Below are 21,802 nucleotides of genomic sequence, written 5' to 3' on the forward strand. Positions count from 1 at the left end.
GAGGGAGACACAGAATCGGAAACAGGCTCCAGGCTCTGAGCCATCAGCCCAGAGCCCGATGCGGGGCTCGAACTCACGGACCGTGAGATCGTGACCCGGCTGAAGTCGGACGCTTAACCGACTGCGCCACCCAGGCGCCCCAAGACTATCCTATTTTTAAAACAGGATGCCATATTCTAGGGACCCCTCAACCCTGGTAAATGAAGATGACTGATCACCCACCACAGCAGAGTTGCAAGTTTTATTTTCTATCAGCCTGCCTGTCTATATATCTGTCTGTCATCTATCTATCTAATCTTTACTGTGTATAGGCATGACTGCCCTAAGACTTTTTTATTTTTATTTATTTATTTTTTTAATACTGGCACATATGACGTCATTATTTATGCTGTGTTTCAATCAAGACTGCTTGTTGGCATAGAGACACCATTAAAAAGTGACTGTGAATTTAGTGTGCCTCTTTTTAGAGTTCCGGGCAGGCACTCTGAGTGCCCAGCCGAAAGAGGAAATGCATAGTGGATGGTATATGCGGCTGGAAGCCAGCCTGCTGTCTTTCTGCCCTGGGAACCCTGTAGGTGGAGCCCTGTGCTAATTCCTAGGGTCTCTCCACACAGATTGACTTTCTTTGGGTTGATGATGATTGATTATGGTGGTTTCTTCATTACTTTAAACCTAATCAGTGCTTGGAGTAATTTGAGTAATGATTGCTCATTATTGGCAATTGTGAAGTTTGAGTCTTTCTTTGTTTTGCTTCACGAGGCAGCCAGTCGGGAAATAGGGGGAAGCATCCTCGTTCACACACATTCTCACAGAGAGGGGGAACACATGATTCACCGAGCTCGCTGATAGACAGGAAGTCACGGAGATTTTGCGGAAGTTATATTACATATTTTGTTGGCAGGCAACAGTGACAGTTCCCACTAGATCAAATGTGATCAGCAAAGAGACGGTTCTTACTGGATTTGAAAGCCATTCAGCCTTTTACTGAAATTCCCAGGTTCAATAAATCATGCTATTTCATATAATATTGTTATACCACTCTGTCTTATAAATGAAGATCTATGATTCTCCTACCAATTTGCTATTGTTAAAAAAAGATAATTAATGATACCAGCATATAAACTAATGCCATTTTACATTACAACTTATTAGAAGGTGCATTTGTAAGGTGCTTTTCCCACTCCCCTCAGTTAAATCAAGTTTAAAAGTAAGTTTGCTTATATTAGTTGATTGATTTACAGCCTTAAAATTGGCTACACAAGAGGGAGCCGTTTTAGGCTATTCAGCAAATAAATAATTAGCAAAGTCATTAGATACCTGAGAATATTTCATATGGTGGGTATATTAAATTACATGTCAATACTGCTTAAAGACCCAGGAATTCACAAAACAACAGGTTTTGTTTGTTTGTGTGTTTGTTTGTTTTGAGAGAGAGAGAGGGAGAGAGAGAATCTCAAGCAGTCTCCACACTGTCAGTATGGAGACCAATGTGGGGCTCAAACTCACAAACCATGAGACCATGACCCGAGCTGAAACCAAGAGCTAGACGCTCAACTGACTGAACCACCCAGGTGCCCCAAAACAACACAATTTTAAGAAACGGCACTTACGATCTAAAAGTGCAGATAACATGGCCTGTTTAGTGTGTGTGTGTGCGTGTGTGTGTGTGTGTGTGAGAAGAGGCTAATCTTGTGACAGTTATAAAGGCATTTATGGTTTACATCATCATACATAAAGCTATTATCCATTAGAAACATGTCCAACATGATTATTGAATTTATTTTTTTTTTAACGTTTTTATTTATTTTTGGGACAGAGAGAGACAGAGCATGAACGAGGGAGGTGCAGAGAGAGAGGGAGACACAGAATCAGAAACAGGCTCCAGGCTCCGAGCCATCAGCCCAGAGCCTGACGCGGGGCTCGAACTCACGGACCGCGAGATCGTGACCTGGCTGAAGTTGGACGCTTAACCGACTGCACCACCCAGGCGCCCCTGATTATTGAATTTAAAGCATTTTTGTTTTTATGTCCAAGATCTACATTAGGGACAGTTTCAAACTTCCTTTAAAGATATAAAAGCATATCTATAATTTTATTTTGTTTGCAAGAACACTTAACATGAGACCTTCCCTCTTAACAAACTTTCAAGTGTCCGAGTACTTCATTGTTGACCATAGTTACAATGTTGTATAGCAGGTCTCTCGAGGTTGTTCATCTTGCTTAACTGAAATTTTAGATAAAATATTTAACTGCCTATTACATAGGATATTCATAAGGATGTCAGTTGTTTAATCTGACCTCGATTAAACATGTCAAAATTTGATTCTAATGATAGATTTGTTGTAAATTTTATGTTAAAGATAGACAAGCAAAAAAAAAAAAAGAAAAGAAAAAAGAAAGAGAGGCATTCCTTCCCAGGCATCAAAATATGCTATAAACCTTTTGTAAATAGAACAGTATGGGATTGCTGCCTAATAGACAACCAAAGAAAGAGAGTAGAAAATTAAAACAGAAATAATTGCATCTGGAAATTTATGCATAATAAAATGTGGCATCAAACTTAGGGGAAAAAGCAGATTTTTAATAAGATGTCTTGGAATATGTGGAGAAGCTTTTGAATTGTATTTTTTCCTCAGAATTATGCCAGGATAAATTCTCCATGCATAATGTACTAGAGGAAATTCTGGGTAAATTACTTTATAAGATGAAAGAGGGAGAATTTTTTATGACTGACTTTAAATCCTGAAGCAATGAGGAAAATATATTGATGAATTTAATTTTTAATATATGTATATGATTATATGTACATGCAAATATGTATATAATGTATATACAATATGTATTATAATATATATCATATCATAACATATATATTATATACATAAACATCAATATTTATTATATATATATATGCACTATAAAACATTCCATAACCAAAGTACAATGACAAAAAAACAGGAAAAATTAGCAATTTTATCTCACGTAGAATTCATCTTCCTATCAATAACTCATAAAAATGAAGAGAAAATGACCAATTATTCATAAAAATGGACTAGAAATATAAACAGAAAGTTTACAGAATAAGCAATTCAAGTCGTCCTTACCAAATGAGAAGAAACCAAAATTAAATGTAAATTAAATCTATATTGAGACATTATTTTTCACGCATAAGACAGGCAAAAATTCAGAAGTTTGACAGTATGTTCTGTTGGAGAGGCTCTCGGTAAATGGTCATTCTCATCCTTTGAGGGTGGGAATGTAATGTATATTGCCCAGAGTGAAAATGCTAAACCAAAACGCTAAATTCAGTGTTTAAAAAAAAAAACTTTCCTAATTCAGTAGGTGAGTGGGCATTTCAGGAAATGCTGAGGCCTCTACCTTAATTCAGATCAGTGTCTTATAATTTTAAATGTCAGTACAGTCTAGTTCATGTGTTATGTAGTCTTCCTGAATTTTCTTGAGCAGCATCTTTGGACTTTTTGAAACCAGAAAAGTAAGTGAAAAAGTTAAATTTACTTTTATTTTTCATAATGAAGTTCAATATTTATCATACATTTATTTATTTGTAGTTCCTTCAATAAAAATGACTTCCAACGGGGGGAGAGTTATTCCATTTAAAATTTATCTACAAGGGGCACCTGGGTGACTCAGTCAGTTAAGCAGTTGAGTGTCCGACTTCAGCTCAGGTCATGATCTCTCAGTTCGTGGGTTCAAGCCCCGCATCAGCCTCTGTGCTGACAGCTTGGAGCCTGGAGCCTGCTTCAGATTCTGTGTCTCCCTCTCTCTCTGCCCCTCTCCTGTTTGCACTCTGTTTGCTGTCTCTCTCTCTCTCTCTCTCTCAAAAATAAACATTAAAAAGTTTTTTTTGAATAAAAAATAAAATGTCTATGATCACGATTTAAATATATAAGACAGGCTGATGAAGTAGAGTGAGGAAAGCCTACTTTATAGGTAAAAGCAATGAGCTCCCCAGGGAGAAAAATCAGGGGTACCAAAAGACAGTGTTGCAGAACATAACCCATCACAGCCTATCCTCCACTCGCAAGTGCACACAAGTGAATGCAAACACACACACACACACACACACACACACACTCACATAAATTACACTAAAAAACCAAACACTTACATCAATAGAGAAGATGAAGAACTCTTCCTGGGAGATAGTGGATAAAGCAGGGGAGAGAGAGAGAGAGAGAGAGAGGGGCAGGCATTTTTAGGGGCACCAGAGATCAAGGTCAGGTCAACATCACTGTGGGCAGCTTAAATAGAACAGCTTTGTTGGTGGGATTGAAGCATCAAGTGGCTTAAAGGAAGAATGCATGGAAAAGAAGACCAGAGAACAGCAGTGCTGCAAACACATACCTGGGAACATCAGAGGTTAAGGGAAGGCTCAGCACTTCCAAGGTGTGCATGTGCACTTCATGGCAGTGGAAGCAAAGGGCATCAGCTAGAGCAAAGAAAAGTGGAAGCAGAGAAGGTGATACATATATCCTCCTGCTCTTCGTTGGAGACTCCTAGAGACGCCAGTGGTCCTGCCACCTGGTGGATGCGAGCTATTGTTCCGCTGAAGACAGGACCCAGTGAGGCTTAGCGCACCTCTGCACCTTCCTGTTTAAAATATGCATAAATTTATTCACCCACTTATCAGGTTTCATTTGTTTCATCAGTCAATATATATTGTACAGTGATTACCTACCAGGCAGTGTTCTAAGTCCCAGTAATGACATACTGATGGATCAATGGGACACAACAGAGATTGGAAACAAGGTCGCATATATGAGCAGTTGGTTTTTGAGAAAGATGCCAAGGTAATTTCATGGCGAAAGAATAATCTTTTTTTTTATTATTTTTTTTTATTATTTTTTAAAATGTTTATTTATTTTTGAGAGAGAGAGACAGAGACAGAGACAGAGTGTGAGTGGGGGAGGGAAAGAGAGAGAGGGAGACAGAATCTGAAGCGGGTTCCAGGCTTGAGCTGTCAGCACAGAGCCCGACACTGGGCTCGTGCCTGAGCCGAAGTTGGACCCTTAACTGACTGATCCATCCAGGTGCCTCAAGAATAGTCTTTTTTAGCAATGGTGCTAGAACAACCGGTAGCCATCAGGAAAAACAATTCACCTTGACCGTTGCCTCACACCATATTAACAAATGAACTCCAAATGGACCATGGACCTAAATTCAAATGCTAAAACGATCAAACTTCTAGAAGAAAACTTGACTACCTGACACATGGGCAGAAAAGACATAAACCATAAGAGAACAAATGATAATTACTGTTCTTTCAAACAAAACGATTTGTGGTTTGAAATACACTATTAAAGAAAGGAAGATGTAAGCCACACCGTGACGGGAAGAAAATAATCGCAAGTCATGTAAGTGAGAATAACACGTGTCTAGGATATCTACTTCTGTAACTAAAAACCAAGGAAACAATCCAAAAAATGAAGAATATATTGAAGAGGCACTTCAGAAGACATAAGTTGCTCATAAAGACATGGAAAGATGCTCAGCATTGTTAGTCATCAGGGAGCGCACAGTCAGACCACAGTGAGATACAACTATGTGTGAGCTCAAATGAGTCACATTAAAGAGACTGTCAAGTGTCGAGTGGTGCTGAGGACGCGGAGAGGTCAGAACACCTATGGATGTCTCGGGGGTATGTAAAATGCTAAGCCCACTTGAAGAAGAACAGGCTGGTTGGGGCGCCTGCGTGGCTCAGTTGGCTAAGCGTCTGACTTCAGCTCAGGTCATGATCCCGCAGTTGGTGGGTTCAAGCCCTGCGTCAGGCTCTGTGCTGACAGCTCAGAGCCTGGATTCTGCTTTGGATTCTGTGTCTCCCTCTCTCTATCTGCCCCTCCCTCACTCACACTCTGTCTCTGTCTCTGTCTCTCTCTCAAAAGTAAATAAACATTAAAAAAAAAAAACCAGGTTGGCAACTTGTGAAGAAAGTGAAACGTGAACGTATCACAGGGCCCACCAATTCCACTCCTATCTATTCGAGAGCAGTAAAATGTGTGTGCACACGAAGACTTGCACGTCAACATTCACTGCAGCCTTTGTAATGCCTCCAAAAATGGAAACAACCCCCAAGTCCATCAACACATGGAAAGGTATATATCCAGAAAATGGAATAATATTCAGTAATAAAAAGAAATGAGGGACTACTGCGTGGGAGAATCTCAATCGTGGGAGAATCTCAAGTACACGTGCTGAGCAAAAGACATTCGGCACAAAGGAATACATACTGCACGATTCCAATTATGTGATACTTTGTTAAAAAGAAAACCTAATCCGTAGAAGCAGATACCAGACCAGGGTTATCTAGGCCTTATGATTTTGAAGAAAAGGATGACAAAAGGACCCAAGAAAAACTTTTTAGATGAGTGGAAATATTATATAACTTGAGTAGGTGGTTACCATGTACGAGTATATCTTTATCAATACTCATTGAACAGTGTATTTTAAATGGCTGCATTTTCCTACATGCAAATTCTCTTCAAAAATGTTTACTAGCAAGAACACATTCTTACACTTTAGAAAATGCTGGTAATAATGCTCATTTAGTTAAGTTCTGTCTCCCAATGCCCCAAACTAAGTAGTTACATTTTACGTACACAGCAAAAAATCATTTAGGCCAAAATGTAGTAAACAGGTTTTAGCATTTTGGCACTTTTTAAGCCATTGGCCTCTCTTGCTAAACTGAAATGTATGTATGTAGCCCATGGATTATAGATCAAAGAACTATGTTTTGCCACTGGTTGGAGATGCTATTATCCTAGGTTTTAAAAAATTAAGTTATAACTTTGGGGTTTAGAAAACATTCATAAATCAAATGTTCAAAATAGGAAAAAAATGTTATCTAAGTGTTGTTTTAAAGGAATTTTTGTAAGTCATTTATACTTTTCTGCCAACAATTTAACCAGTTATAGTCAAGTAAGTCACACATTTTTACATGGTATCCTGTGATAATAAACTTACGATGAAAGTTTCTGTGTATTTTATATTATTTTATGTTATATATTTATGTTTGTTCTCTAATGTCCAACAATAAATGACTGGTTGCGTAAATTCCTTAATAAACTTATTTTTGGGACACCTAGGGGGCTCAGTCTGTTCAGCAAGCATCAGACTCTTGATTTCGGTTCAGGTCAAGATCTTGCAGTTGGTGAGTTCGAGCGTGGGGCCTGCTTGCAATTCTCTTTCCCTCTCTCTATCCTTCCCCCGCCTGTTCTCTCTCTCTCTCTCAAAATAGATACATAAATAACTTAAAAAAAACTTGTTTTTACCTTTTATAAATAATAACAACCATGTCACCACAACAAATGTTTTATAGTATGACACTGAGTGAAGAAAAAGCAAAATACAAAATAATATAATGACTCTAATAATGATTGCATGAATCGATATATATATTAATAAAGACTATATATATATTAGTGAAGACCTTTAAGAAATGGCCTTTAAGAAAGGCCTTTAAGAAGTGATTAGGTCACCAGGGTGCTGCCTCCATGTATGGAATTAGTGCCCTTTTATAGAAAAGACTCCCAGAGAGCTCCTTTCTTCATTTCTCCATGTGAGGACACAGGGAGAAGACAGCCATCTATGAACTAGAACAGGTTCTCCCCAAGACAAGGCATGTACCTGTGCCTTGATCTTCGACTTCTCAGGCTCCCAGATTGGGAGAGAAATTTCTGTTGTTCATAAACCACCCAGCCTCTGATAATTTTGTGACAGTAGCCTGAATGGGCTGAGACAGTGTTATGCCATTTTTATCCAGGAAATGAGGCTGAATGTAAAATTCCTGGTAGATAGTAGCACTCGAGGAATGTTGGTTTCTTTCAACTTCCAAAAGCTTGGAAACATGAAGTCAAGCTTGATAGTAATGAATCAGGGTTCGATTCGTCTGGAGCAGATTAATGGCTCTACGGTCTTGGGTATGTTCTCTCAACCATCTGAACTTCAGTTTCCTAAGCCATGGATTGAGGCTAAAAACAGCATTGGCTACAGAATGCCATTGTGAGGATTAGATGAAACAAGGTACTTAGTAAGGTGCATAGCACGGAGCGCTCAATAAATGCTACTTAAGAGCAATAATAATAATAATAATAATAGCAATGGTAATAATGACTGGGAAAGAGTTTTTCAATGCTATCTCACCATGTGCTTGAAATTAAATGGGGATTAGGGATATCATAATCATAATTTCCCTCAAAGGTTAATATTTCATTGGTGTTTAGGAAGAACCATCTGGTGGTTTCAGTTCAATACTTTATTAGATGTAGCATAATAAGAGGCCTACATGTTGAACCAAATTCAATAACATGTCCCCTTATCTTTTGATTGGGAAGTTATTAGAGGCTATCTCTGATAAAATACTTCATGTAATATGTCATGTAATGGCATGATTATCATTTGCCTTACACACAATTCTGGGCAATCCTATAGGGATAATTTGCATTTTGGGGCAGACTACTTTGACATTTTTTGACATTTTTAGACCATAAGGATGTAAATTTCCAAATGTTAAGTAGCTGTATTTTTAAAATTTATTTCTATGTTCCCAACTTAGAGCTCTTTGTTGAAATGAGGCCTCTTCTTGCAGCCAATGATCAATATGTTCCTATCTGCCTCTAGGGTGGCTCAGTCAGTTGAACATCCAACACCTGATTTTGGCTCAGGTCATGATCTCATGGCTCTTGAGTTTGAGCCCACATTGGGCTCCATGCTGACAGCTTGGAACCTGCTTGGGATTCTCTTTCACACTCTCTCTCTGCCCCTCCCTTGCTCAGACTCTCTCTCTATTTTATTTTATTTTATTTTATTTTATTTTATTTTATTTTATTTATTTATTTTGAGAGAGAATAAACTTTAAATAAATAAACTTAAAAAAAAAACAAACTTTAAAAGTGTTGTGTGATCTTGACCAAATTTGGTGATTGAGTAGAATAACAGAACCCTAGGGGCACCTGGGTGGCTCAATCAGTTGAGCATCTGACTGTAGATTTAGGCTCAGGTCATGATCCCAGGGTTGTGGGGTCCAGTCCTATGTTGGGCTCCATGCTGCGATTCTCTCTGTCCCTCTTCCCGTCTCCTGCTGGCCCTGCTCTCTAAAAAAAAATAATAATAAATAACCCTAAAAGAAGAAATTATGTAAGAGATCCTATATTGTCACCATCCCAGTTTACAGATGAGGAAAATGAGCCTCCAAAATGTTTCATAATAGTTCCTGACCATACCAAAACTTCTGGCTCATGATGGTGTACTACATATGGAAAGAAAGGCAACGTAAACTCACTGTGGTTGAGCTCTTGACCATGAACCCGGAAAGATAAGCAGCAGCCTAAGCTTCCCAGTGGGTTTATGTCTTGTGATTTGCAATGCATTTTAATGAAACTTTGCAGGAGTTAAGGACCAAAATTCATCATATTAAAAAGTGGCTACCTATTATGTTCAGACAAAAAAAAAAAATTATACCTAAAATCAGTGGATGTGCTCTGGGTGTTAGTCAAAGTGATTTTATAAATTTTTATGGCACTTGAACAAATGCACTTGCATATTCACTGCATCAGCATATTTCTTTTTTTTTTTTTTTTATTTTATTTTTTTTTTTTAAATTTTTTTTTTCAACGTTTATTTATTTTGGGGACAGAGAGAGACAGAGCATGAACGGGGGAGGGGCAGAGAGAGAGGGAGACACAGAATCGGAAACAGGCTCCAGGCTCCGAGCCATCAGCCCAGAGCCCGACGCGGGGCTCGAACTCACGGACCGCGAGATCGTGACCTGGCTGAAGTCGGACGCTTAACCGACTGCGCCACCCAGGCGCCCCTGCATCAGCATATTTCAACCTGTAGCATACCCCTGGCCAGGCGGCTTCATCATCCCCACTCGGGCTTCAAGAAACCAACGTTCACGGTGTCTAATCTCAGAGTTCCAGAGCTCGCAATTTTCGGGAGGCTCAGAGTCCTCCTGTCTTTACAGACTAAAGAAAACTCATCAAAACCATAGGAATGATTCTTAGCTTTCATTGTCATCGTTATCAGTTTATTACGATCATTCCTGGAGGTGAAGAGGTAATGCTGCCTTAAACACAAGATTTCTTCCGCAATGAGCATTCTGATGGGACAACTAAAATTTAAAAAGCAATTTATTGCAACCACAACTGTGGCTCCTGGTCTCATTGAGCACTACCACCTAAGGAAGGTTCTGGAGAGAGAAGATATTTCTTACTATGCATAAGGCAGAATTTATATCCATTTTTCTCTCTTGGCTCTTAAAAAAAGAAAAGACTGAGAGAGAGAAAGAGAATCCCAAGCAGGCTCCATGCTGTTGGTGCAGAACATGACAAGGGGCTCGAACTCACAAACCGTGAGTTCATTGCTTGACCTGATATCCAGTTGAAGGCTTAACCGATTGAGTCACCCAGGCATCCCAAACCTTTCACTGCTATAAAGTCATCCTAAAAGCAGAAGTCCTTTGAATTTGGCAGCCATGTTGGTTTTCCCAGGGTGCATGTATATGTGTGGTGGGGGTGGGGGCATGCTGTGTGCGAATTCAGGCATTCCTGAAGAAGCAGAGGAGAGATTGGAGGGAAAATTGGGTCCTAGCCATGTGATCTGAGCCCCGAATCGAGGTTTATGTTCCTTCTTTCCCCATTTTCTTTCTCCTCAGGCAGGGGCAGGGAGCATGTAAGTCAGTATCAGTTAGTGATGGCTTTTCTGATATTTGGAAGAAACAAAGTCTAACAGAAATGTGCACAGGAGAAAGGTGCACACTGAAAGGTTATATACCAGCCTGATCCCCAAAGTTACTTACAGATGTATTTTTATATTTTACCTTAGCTATTCAATCTCGTACTTCAGGAATATTTTATGTCATTATAATTATTTCTTTTAATATTAGTAATAACCAATATAATCACTATGGCATAATTACTCAACGTTATTATCGACTTCCTTTTGTGTCACAACCTCAAGAACTTTGTTTCTGATGTCCCTGTCCAGGGCCTCAGTATTACCCGGTGGACCCTTCCCCAGTTTTCGGGTCTGATCTGCCCAAGCAGGGATTGTATAGATAGTCATTAGGAAAAAGGTAAACCTTGGATCTAAATTAAAGTTAGTTTACATTGATCTTCTTTTCCCTTTAAACTAGCATTTCCTCTCCCCCCTGTAACTACACTCCTTTTTTTTCTTTGCTTCCATGAAATACAGAAAATATTGAGCCACAATTAACAAATGGTTACTCATATATAACGACTTGGAAAATTAATTGATGCTAAATAAATACATGTGCTGAATACAACGTGATATCGTCACAATATTTCCATTGCAGCCTACATATCCAGGCAATTTTAATATTCTCTTCTCCCCCTACCTTCTCATCCCAGCCCCACAAGTAAACAACCAAGTAAATAAATAACCTGCGCAGAACTTGCCAAGTTTTGATTCCTGCTTTAAACAAATTAAACCTTCAGACTGTTTGACATTTGTCTATCTCCCATCTTGATAAGGATAAGCCGTGGGAAACCAGCTTTTTTTTTTTTTTTTACCGCAGGATTTGACGACAGTGATTCAAACCATTTGTAGAACTATCTTTATCAGCTTTAGCTGAAATTAACTATTACTGCTTGCTGTGAAGTCAAGGCAATCAGCCTCTGCGAATGACACAATATTACACAGTATGCCATAAAATTCTACACGAGAACTAGGGTGCGGTGATAGCAAATGGCAGCAAAACTCTGCCATGTTCAAAAATTGTTCAGATTAGTAAAACTGTTATCCAGTCTTCTTTTTGATTCCCGGTTGATTGACGTGGAGATCAGGTTTAAGCCTTGAAGCACTCAGAAACCACAAGGCAAGCAGACTGCCTCCCGAGAGAATTGAGGCATTTTTGCAAACTATTTCCAAATGGTGCACCTCAGTTAACCCTGCTTAAAATGCAACCTATTTTAGCAGGTGGAAGCGGTTTAGTCCCGCATACCTTCTCTGTCAAGTGTCCGCAAAATGATTTTGAATCACAAGTGCCACAAAGCACAGTAAACGTCACCAATTAGGGATTAAAATATCACATTTAGCAGATGTTTGAGTGTTTGCCCAACAAGGGCCCAGAATTTTACCTGAGATTAAACTTCAATTTAATCTCATCACTCCGGTGAAATGAAATCAGTGCCCGCCCCCCCTCCCCCCGGCCGATGAATGATGTGGATTTCTACCTGTTGCAAAGGTATTGCTTATCCCAAATTTGCCAGATCATGAGATTTACCTGGAGCGTCTGTTAATAAAAATAATCTCTCTGGATTACCCATGTAAGAATCTCCAAGAGATGTGCCAGGGAATTAGTAGCTTTTCCAAGAGACCCAGGAGACATATTTAGGACAACCCACCCCAGAAAATCAAAACACATGTCGTCTAAGGATTCCTCACTAAAAGACAGAGAATGACTAAATTCTTATCCAACCCCAGCACAAAGAAAGAGCTTTAAATTGCAGCATGCAAAATGAAGGTTCATGACTTCTTTTTAAATGGGTAAGATAATTATTCAGATGTGACCACTTTACATACGTTTCAGATCTTGAAGCTCTAAGCTCATCAAACACAACGATAGTTATCATAAAATAATTATTAATTTCAAACGGAATAGTTCAGCAAGTCGCATACTTCCCGTGCTGTCTGCAAAAACTGGCAGAAACCAGAATAAGGACTAAGCCAAAACACTAAACATTGGTTAAAAAAATGTATATAGCATGTGTAGAAAAGAAGAAAATAATTCAACAAGCGGAAGAACTTACATTTAAGAGAATAGAGTTTCAGAAAAGCAGGTGAAATAGACTTTACAGGAGAAACTGTACCACTAAATAACAACATATGTACCACTAAAATAACAACAATAGATCTCAGAAATGAAAATGCGAACCTTGAAATAATCACAGCAACTAATCTCAGGATTAACTTGTACTTTCAATACAGAGCTGAACTAATTTGCCGTATTTTTTCCTCCAAGTTTTTTATTTAAATTTCAGTTCTTTAACATACAGTGTAATATTAGTTTCAGGTATAGAATTTAGTGATTCATCGCTTATATACAACACCTGGTACTCATCACAGCACGTGCCCTCAATAACCATCACCCATTTACCCCATCCCTCTCCCCCACCCCCACCATCTTCCCTCTGGTAACCATCAGTTTGTTCTCAAGAGTTAAGAGTCTGTTTCTTGGTTTGCCTCTCTTTCCCACCCCTTTTTGCTCATTTGTTTTGTGTCTTAAATTCCACATATGAGTGAAATCGTATGGTATTTGTCTTTCTCTGACTGATTTATTTTGCTTGGCATAATACTTTCTAGCTCTATCCACATCATTGCAAAAGGCAAGATTTCATTCTTTTATGGTTGAATAATATTCCATTGTGTATATATACCACATCTTCTTTATCCATTCATCCATTCGATGGACATTTGGGCTCTTTCCATAATTTGGCTATTGTTAATAATGCTGCTATAAATATTGGGGTGCATGTATCCCTTTGAATCTCTTTAAAAGCAGCCAACAGAAGTTTACAAGATGGGAAATACAAAAGACAACATAAAAGTTATGGAGAATAGTTCTAGTATATCTGACATCCATCCAATAGGAATTGCAGTAAGAGAACCTAGGGACAATTAAAACAAGGACATGGTAAAATAATGATAGAAAAATTGATCCAGAATAGAAGTACTACATGAATCTCCAGTTTGAAAAGGGGCATTGAGTGCCAAGCCAAATGAATAAGTAATTGTCTCCCAAACAAACAAAAATACATAACAAAAATACATAAAACCTAAATAAATTGGGGTGAAATTTCAGAGTAATAATCAATCAAACAAACAAACAAAAAACAAAGCTAAACATTTCACTAAGTCAAACACACAAATACAAAACAAAGTGTCTTAAAGTGAAATAGGAATTTGCTTGACATCATACTTTAATTGGCACTACTAAAAACTGTAATAGAATTGGTAAATATCTTCAAAGTCTTTAAGGATTATAGTTTGGAGCTTATTATTCTATGCTCTGCCAGATAATTTCTCAGATACGACTGCAATGTAAAATGAGACAATACCAGGAATATGGGTGTCCAGGATAATATATCTGTAGTCTTTCTTTGAAAGGAATACTGGAAGGCATAATCAATAAGAACTTACATGGCACATGGTAAGAATAGAGAATATATAGAAAGCCATGGATATAAAAAAAATCTAAGTGCAAGTAAATATTGATTTTTTGAAGAGAGTGATAATAATCTGAGAGAACCTCAGGAGAGCAGAAATAGTAATTCAGCATAAAAAATTAGGCTGAGTCCTGATTGACTCAGGAAGATTTTGCTAGACTAACTCTAAAGTTTGTGTAGAAATATATTTATTTCTTAAATTTCTGGGTAATAATTAAAAATAGAAAAAAATCATTCTAAATCAGTCCTTATAAATTGAGAGAATGGGCTAAATTTGCCTATTTGGAAGCAGGGTTTAAGGTTTGGTGATGAAAAAAATCCAGCCCTACACCAAACAGCTATTTACGGTCACCTAAACAAAGCAATGGGGGAGAGAGGAGGGATATATACCAAGCAAATAAACAGCATAGGAGTAGCAATATTTACTTCATAAAAAAAAAATAGAATTCATGGTTTTGAAAGAGAAAAGAAGGAATATTTTGAGCTGATGGAAGGAACAATGTGTCAAGAAAAATAAGGTATTGATCAACAAAAAGGAGAAAGAAGGGAGTGTAAAGCCCATTTATTAAAAGGTATTCAATTTTTTTAAATTTATTTTTAATGTTTTTATTTATTTTGGAGAGAGAAAGAGAGAGAGAGAGACAGAGAGAGAGAGGGACCAAATCCAAAGGAGTCTTCAGGCTCTGAGCTGTCAGTGAAGAGCCTGACAGCAGGGTGAACTGCAAGATCATGATCTGAGCCAAAGTCGGTTGCTTTATCTACTTAGCCACCCAGGTTCCCCAAAGATACTTGATTCTAAGTGATAATTGGATTAATAATGATATATGAAACATAGTTTAGAACTGTGTTATAAAAAACGTGAACAATACCTGACACGAACCTTTGGAATGGGGCCAAAGTGGTACTCAGAGGAAAAGTCATAGTCTTAAAATTAGCTAAAACCATACAGCAATGAAAATGCATGATTGGAAATTATGAACATGGATGAATCTCACAAACAAAATGTTGAGGAGAAAAAGTTGGACACAGTACATGTGCTATGATTCCATTCTTGTAAAGAATAAACCCAACAAAACAATAACAATAACCTAAGCTATTAGAAGTCACAATACTGGATTTTCTTTGTGCTGTGTGTGTGGGAAGTAAGACCCGGGGGGTGGGAATCTCTGGTAATATTCTATTTCTCCATCTCTGGGTTCGTTTCACAGGCATGTTCAATTTGTGGAGCAAACTAACGCCATGCTCTTAAGACATCCATGCTCATTTTTATATACAAATATCACTAAAAAAGCAATTAAAAAGCAAATTTAACTAGCTTTCACCTCTTGAGTCTGGGAAAACTACAACAAAAGTATCACCGATGTCAATTTAGGAGAACAGAAGGCAAAAATTATGAAAATTAATGTAAAGGGTGTCCATTAACATTTTCCTAGCCATCCTAATTCTTGATATCTAGTCTAAAATGCACTTGCACATCTGCATACAAAATAAGGTTTCTGGATAAGATACAGGGTGCTCATTAAATATGAATTTCAGATAAACAATGTGTTTTTTTTTCTTTTGGATACATATGTTCCTTTTTTTTTTTTGAGTTGATAAATCTGGTAACCGTAAGGATAGTATCTATGGGCATTCATGGCAGCATTATTGGTAATAATGGAAAGAATTGATTACCAATCTAAATGTTTCTTGGTAGCCAGATAATTACACGGCATAGATGGTGTATCCATACCAAGAAATATTATGAAGCAATCAAGGTCATAGGAATGAAGAAATTGAAGTTGTGCTACAGGTACAGCCACAGACAAAATCACCAAAGATATTTTAAGTTCTATTTATTTAAGTGACTTCTACACCCAACATGGGGCTCGGAGCCACCACCCTGAGATCAAGAGTCACGTGCTCTTCTGACTGAGCCAGCCAGGTGTCCTCCAAAATATTTTTAAAGAAAAAACAAATGAAAGATAAAACCCAGCCACAAAACAGTATTACGTAGTTTGCATGAATCCAGATGGGTTGTGTGCATGCACACGGAGAAAGACCTGAGGCCTACCCAAACTCCATTAATGTGTTTGTTTCTCTTGAGGAAAAAGTGGCGATCGGTGGCCTGGGGGAAAGTGGTCGTGGCGATTATGTAAAGGGCACTTGGGTGTTATTTGTAATTGTTTTGTTTGTTTATTTTTACAAAGAGACCATATTCACATATTATTTGTGGGAGAAATAAATTACATATTATTCTTACCAGAAATACAAATAAACCCAAGCAATGGGATTAATAAAACACTTATTTTTTAACAGGAAGCCAGGTAGTATTATATAAGCTTGTAATAACAAAATGGCACTTCAAATAAAGGACAGCTTTAAATAAACCAGCACTGACTCCTTGAGAATAAAACTATGACTGCCCATACACTATTCCTGGCCAGTGTGTTCTTATTTGCACTTCACCTTTTGGGGTGAGAAAACAAAGATACGGCTAATCAAAGAAATGAGCTACTTTGAATGTGACCCGGGAAGCTCATCAGAGAGAGTTCTGTCTAGTAAATTACCTTGTGTCTTTTTCCACATATTTGGGAAGCTATAACTGTTAGATCAGAAGCCTGATGGGAATGAATTATCACCACTCCAAAGTAAAACATCAAATGGAAAGAAGATTTACGCAGCAGTTCAACTATAGGAAACAAGATAAATGCAAATTATTTATTGATAAACTATCTTGATTCAGTGCCAATGTTGTAAATAAGCAGGGAGAAGAAGTCTCAAGATTTGAAGGCACAAACTCGAAGGTTCAGAGAATCATCATTTCCATGTGGAGCTCAGAGCCTTTTACAGGATTCAGCTGCGAATTTTTTCTTTCAGGAACATTTTATTGACGGTTCACAACTAAGTACTGAGAACTGTCTCTGTGTTGTGGATTTAGCAGTGAACAAATCAGGAATAAACATGTTCCTCATCTTCTTGAAATGACTAGTGATGATGTCTTTCAAGTAAATATTAATCATATTAATAATGATGTTTTTGAAAAGTCTCACCACCTGTCAGGCTGATCTGTTCCTACAAAGGGAATAACCACACCCCATATTGAAAATAGTATTCATGCTTGAGTTGCCAGAGTGAGAGAGGAGAGCCAGGATATCAGAGGGGTTAAGCAGAAAGATCTTTTTGATCCAAACCACTGTTCATATGGGCATGGCTCTGTGCTATGCTATGCTAAGCAAGCAGTGGTCTTAAAGCCACAAGATTAGATGCCGTCTGAAATAAGTACCTGTCAATTTACCTCTCTTGCCTTATTACCCGGTAAAGTACTATCTGATTTGAAGGGTTTTTGTGAATCCTGACATTATATAATGCATATCAAATTACCTTGAAACATACAAAGGAGTATACAAAGAGATTACGTTATTTTGAATCTATGGGCTTTCTTCCTAAGTCCTTTTCCTATTGAAATCTGCTACTTTAACACAGCTATGGATTGTGCATATAAATGCACCCGTTAGAAGAAAGATTTGTAAAAGGAAACAGTTCTTTAATTTTTTTTTTTAACTTACTGGCTATAGCAAGCAAGAACCCTCTTAAGATGGGGTATCTTTTTAACTCCAGCTGTGCGTTTATATTGAAAAGGAATCTGCCCTGAGGATCGTAGTTGCATGCACACATAGCACGTTAATGTTTATTTATGGGGTCTTGGCGAATTCTCGTAGAACCATTTTAACGCCAAGTCAAAATTGTTGAACCAAACATTCTTTTACTTAGACAAATAGCATAATTCACTAGCATGAACAAGAAAATATCCTTTCCAAATTCAATCTCCTTAGGACGAAGTATATATTTTAAACCCCTAAAGCATTCAACCGGTTTTATAAAGAACTCTATACTACCCCTCACAAAACATTACCAAGCACATCACCCACCAATTTAGGGTCCTAAAATCCCATTTACAAGAATAAGTACCTAGACCAGAGCAATTACAAGGCGATGGAGGTATTCAATAGGCTACATTTTGCCACTTTTAGTCACTCTTTCTCCTTCTTCCTCTTGCCGGTGAATGCCTGCGAATTGGGGATTAAAGCAGGTAAGTGTTCCTTCTGGGGCACAGCGCAGGTGTTTCCCTGCCAGGCCACGGTGCCATGTGACCACTCAAGTTTTGTAATAGCTAGTCCAGAATTACAGCGTTTCTCGGGCAATACACTGGCACCCTTGAAAATGACTTTTTGACAGAAAGCTCAGGCTTTACACAGGCCGAACTGGAATGAAAGACTGAGGATATGTTTGAAAACTTGGTACCCTCACAATAAATGACATAATCAAATGTAAAAGGGGTTCTCCCTGAACTGCTCCAGCACCTGCTACATCAAGGGCAAGGTTATTTACGATGCAAACAAATGCACTTAGGGACTTGCTGGTTTATTTATGTGCTTGGGGTACCTACTAAGCACTACGGGGTAGGTCTTGAAGGACTGAAATGTAAACAGAAACGATAAAGTCTAGACCAGTGTTCCTAACCAAGAGTGTCATTAATAAAACTTGTGGCACTGCAATGGAACACCACCGAATCCAATTTAACTATGACGTGGAATGACCTTCAAGGTGTTGTTTGCTTCTAAGGCCATATATTCCTACCCAAGGAAATCTGCAAAGTATGATATTTATGTTCCAGAAAGACGTGGCAGACCTCGCACAAATCAACCTCCAACGACACACTTGGTGTCTTTCTAACACTGCACAGGAAATCCTAATTCGTTTGAAACTTCAACTAGTATTTGTCTGGGTGAGTATTTGACGTACTATTACTTAAACTAATTCCCCTGCCAGGTCTTTGGGAGAATTCTACTCGGTGCCAGACAGTCTGTTAAAATCTTGCTTGACAAGCCCGTGCCTTCCAAACTGGAGAATGCAAGCCACTGCTTCCCGGTGACCGAGGAGAAAGAGTGCTGAGATTTTGTGTCATCTGCCTGGACCCCCAAACCCTCTCGTCAAACCTGCCTACTTGTCATTTTCACAAGCCCTACCGGATCTAGAACGTTACCAGTGTCCTAATCGTGGCCAGGTAAATTATGTCCTTGGAGACCTCCAGGGGCCCAGCAAAAGTAAGTACAACAGATATTTTTATATCCATTTAAGAGCTGAAAAAACTGAGGTTCATGGACATTGACAGTCTTGCCCATTAAAGCTGAGCTAAAACCCAAGCTATGATATTGGGATCCGAACCCTGAACCATTCTGTTACACCACACTGCCACTGACTTTAAAGTCAAATTAGTTGGTATATGATACCTTGAGATCTGGGATGGATTTGGATCACTGACATATCATAAAAATGTCCAGATCTCATTTTATATGATAGCAAACTTTACATAATATATGTAGCAAACTTTACATTTATATATATGTGTGTATATATGTACACACATAAATATATGTATATATCAAATATATATATAAAATTATATGATAATTATGGTGTTAGTGGTGATGATAATTACTATGTTTCTGTTTTGTCTGTTTCCTCTTCTCCTCTTGTATGTGTCGGTGATTTTGAGAAAATGAAACAAAAAGAAGCATTCTAATAAGCCCAGGAATGGAGAGACATCACCTTGAAATTATCACTCCTAAAATGGCCACCCTGCTGTGGGTTAGGCCGCTCAAAATTAATTGAAATTTTGGGATCCATTTTGATCTGGTTGCTGATTTGTTGCTCACGAATCACATTTTATCAGACTTTTACTATCTCTTATTGAAAATCACAGGCATATACATTTCAACAATTGAAATTAAACCGTTAGAAACCCCTTGTCCCAGGTCTGTATTATGTGGCCTGTCCCTTGAGTTTCTTACCGGCAGAGGGGAAAAAAAAAATGGCGACCGCTAAGGTCTCTGTAATCTTTCCATGTCTGTAAGTTTTGTTTGACAGCATTGCTCTCCCGTAGAGTAACCATGGCTAACTATTTCATAGACTAGCACACTGAATATATATCAACTCATCCGATGCCAAGGGTTAGTCATTCAGGGAATCTTGTTTAAGAGAGGACATCTAACACCTATGTGATTTGAAAGAACATGATCAGCTCTATTTATGTTACCACAAATAAGTTTCCAATAAATTCTAACCTGCATATAGATATTTATACAGCCATTATCATCTACTGCAATTTAGATTCTGACAAGCTAAATAGCTGGGTGTTAACTAAGTAGCCTCTGACTATCAAAAATGGTATCGATTCAGGGTTAAAAATTGCATTTCTGTTAAAACATTTATGATATATAGATTCAATGTATGTGAATCTATTCTATTATTTATATACTTCATGCTGCTCATGGATTTTTATAAATATATATTTTTTATTTTGCTCATGATCTCTGAAGACCTGGTCAGTGGACTGTCAGGCTTTCCAACCTTCCAAAGAAGGAGCCATATTTACTATGGTTATTTTTCTATATTATGCTACAAGTGAGTCCTGTCCAATGGGAGGGGGGCATGTTATTTATGCCATTATACAAAGAATAAATCTTAACTTGGAAAATAATACCATAACCAATGTTACATAGCATATGGTGTTATAATCTCAGCTCATCATCAACGAAAACATCCCAGCATAATGTACTGATTTGGGGCACAGCAAAATTCATGGGTAGTGAGGTAGATAGGTAGACAGATACATAGATAGCTAGTACAGGGTCATAACTTTTTTTTTGTCCCTTTTGTTTTTTTCTTGGATAAAAGGATGTAACCTATAATACAAGGTAAGAGCATATTACCTGTAAAAATGATTTCCAATGTAGTATCTAGAAAGAGTTGTGGTTAAAATAGGAGAATGAAAAGAGACATTAAAAAAATTTTTAATGTTTATTTTTGAGAGAGAGAGAGAGAGGCAGAGAAAGAGCTGGGAAGGGGCAGAGAGAGAGAGGGAGACCCAGGATCTGAAGCAGACTCCACGTTCTGAGCTGTCAGCACCGAACCTGATGCGGGGCTCAAACTCGTGAACAGTGAAATCATGACCTGAGCTGAAGTCGGACGCTTAACCTACCGAGCCACCCAGGAGCCCCAGGAGACATTTTATTGTATGATTATTATAAGTATTAAATAATGAGGTTATATACGAAAGGAACTACTCAAAGTGGATTGCAGATTAAAAGATACATCAAGAAAATGCACTGCTTTTGAAAAATAACTGTGCAAGTATTCCGAAAATGCATGCCAATATTAGATTTTCTATTCAAGGCTTACACTTCCGTGTAAGCGTGACTTGAAATGATTGGCCAACGCTACCAACCAGGACTTGAAATATGGAAGGTGGCTTCACCACGAATTAGCCAAGAACGATTTCAGTAATTCACGTAACTCTTTGGGAGGTAGAATTGGAAGTGTCTGACGTGTATTTATACCACCAGCCTTCTCACTAATATTGTTAGAAATTCAGCATAGTGGTGTTTTTTTTTTTTTTTCTTTTTTCCCCCTAATTCACCACATTTATAATGCGTAGTGCATTTTCGTGCCAGGTGTGAGGGAATTCCAACTCTTAAGATCCAAGTTGGATTTTTTTTTTTTCTGGCCAGGCCAAGAAACTAAATAAACCTAATCATCCAGGAAGCCAATCTTTT

The sequence above is a fragment of the Puma concolor genome, chromosome B3 (assembly GCF_028749965.1).
Source record: "Puma concolor isolate L17-30 chromosome B3, mPumCon1.1.hap2, whole genome shotgun sequence".
In the NCBI taxonomy this organism is placed as follows: Eukaryota; Metazoa; Chordata; class Mammalia; order Carnivora; family Felidae; genus Puma; species Puma concolor.